This window comes from Anneissia japonica, unplaced genomic scaffold (assembly GCF_011630105.1).
Source record: "Anneissia japonica isolate Jap-2015-1 unplaced genomic scaffold, ASM1163010v1 scaffold1208_len1460985_cov181, whole genome shotgun sequence".
In the NCBI taxonomy this organism is placed as follows: Eukaryota; Metazoa; Echinodermata; class Crinoidea; order Comatulida; family Comatulidae; genus Anneissia; species Anneissia japonica.
This window is the reverse complement of record NW_022688484.1, coordinates 407,359-409,858: the sequence shown is the minus strand read 5'-3', so window position 1 is coordinate 409,858 and position 2,500 is coordinate 407,359.

The following is a 2,500-nucleotide window of genomic DNA, read 5'->3' as shown; positions in this document are numbered from 1 at the left end:
GGCTCTGTCGACGGTCTTAATAAAACCTAAAATGTCATTTACAAAATTGTTTCATTGAATTTCATGAAAAAAGTATTTATTCTATACAACAAAATGTTATTTGATTGACTTTTTTTTATTCATCTTCAAAATGCGATATCTGTACATTAGTATCAGTAAATTTAATTGGTTATTTAACTGCGGCACATTGCCCAGTCATTTGCTGACGTGATTCTCTGCAGACCGAAACGCTACGAGCTGTGATGGCCGGTTTTCACAACCAAACCCATTGGCTATTATTTACCAATATATCTATAAAAACAAGTCCTAAAGAATTCTTTTATAATAATTGACGGCCGAAAGCTTGACGTTGAAGATCCTGGCACCTGTCCCAATATAAATAAATTTGCTTTGTCATTATGTTGTAATGCTTGATAGAGGCTTTTTGGCTATCTATTCAGATTTATTAAATAAACAAATACAAGTATCTTGGTTTTCTTAATAAATGGACCGAAACAATCAGGCATAAACAGTTTAATAATTTAGTAGTTTAAAAGGTAGTTATGTCGATCAATAACAATTAGTATTCCGCCTGTTTGTTGCTGAAACTCAATCAATTATTATTACACTTTAATAATGAACACTCATGAAACCAATGTAACAGATACATTGCCTCTTAATATCCCGGCTGCCCGTAACCCAGAAACGGGTGTAATAGCTCAACAGGCAAGGACATTCCTCTAGGGCAAACGCTCAGACTAGTGAAAGCAGTTGCTGCGTTCGCTGAAAACGTAATGATATATTCTTTGTTGCCAACCATTTGCAAATAAATATGTAGATTAATATTTATCAAATCACATGCACCCACAAAACAAAGAAAACAAAACTACAAAAGAAATATACAGTATACAAACCTAAGCATAAATATTATAAACAAGAATATTTTATAGGCCTATAAAAATGATATATTTAGGCCTATAAACAAATTTATTCAAGAAAATAGTAGAATGTACAATATTAACAAGCAATTTAACTAATCTTAATTATGAGAAACAATAATTTTTCCCAATTAATTAGTAAATTATCAGATTTTTAAATACAAATATATTCTTTAGGGGCGGATCCAGAAACTTGGTAGGAGGTCATACGACGTGTCAAGCATCTTCTTTTTTTTTAGAATGACAAGTGCGACATAAATCTTGGTAGTATACATGGAATTTTGAATTACTCTATTTTAGAGTGCTGTGGTCCCGTCTTCCTCATTTTTATTTTCGTCTAAATAAGCCATGATACGGAAAATATTTATTAGTGAATTGTTGATTTTAATAGCGTGTTCTAATAATTCTGTGTACTGTTTTTGTAAAATGGTGTCATATAAACACATAGTGTAAAGTGTTTAATTGCACGGAGAATACCTAAAAAAAAACAGCACTTCTGGAAAGAAGCATGAAACTTTGTCCTAGGGGATTTTTGAGTATGCTGATTCCAAAAGCGGAACCACGATGTCACCCCAACCGTTCTTGTCGAGAAGGGAAAATTCAAAATGGCCACCAAAAAGCACAATTTTGGCAGTTTAGAGGCTCTAAGTGCCCACACTACCATGATTGTGGGGTCAACACCTATGTTCTTTAGTTCAAGGAATCCAAAAAAACATATTAAAATACATCAACGTACATCTTTATTGTGAAAATGCAAAAACAAATAAAATATTCAAAACAGCCGCATAAAAAAACAAATTTTGGCAGTTCAAAGGCTCTAAGTACCCATATCACCACGATCTTAGTCTCAATACCTAGATTCTTTAGTTCAAGGAATTCAATATAACACACCATAACATACATCTAGGTACATTACCCTCTAGAAGTGATGAATTTTGAAGATATATGATGGGAACTGACAACGCACATGAACAGTTTCAGTATCTAGGATGGATGTTGTCTGGTCCACATCACTTCTTTACTTAAAACCTGCAGATTTTCATGGATCTCTTAAGACTAGAAGATAAGCTGGCAACTTGTTAATAACATTACCAACTAAAGTAGTCACTCCATGTAGTACATACAACCTGTCCCTGGATACCGAAAAATACGCAGGTCGTGTATTATAGGAGATTCTTTTATGCTCGATGGCAATTTAAAGAATATTTAATTATAAAAACGCACCGCGACGACGCACATGCAATGAATCGTTTTTAATGATCAATACAGACAGCCACCGACAATCAGCAGACGGTGTTGCGTCGTCTATCGCTCACAGAGCGTTAATATTTATGGTACTCAGATTGGAGCTCTTTTTTGGGCAGATGATATTGTAATGATAGGAGATACCGAGTTTGAGCTCGAAAAACTCCTAAAGGTAGCTAGCGATTTTTCTAAACAGTGGAAACTGAACTTTAATTTTGAAAAATCAAATGTACTGATTACAGGCCAAAGGGTTAACCATCTGAGAAAATGGAAACTTAGTGATAGTTATATAATAGAAAAGGACATGTACAGGTACCTCGGGGTAATAATACACATCT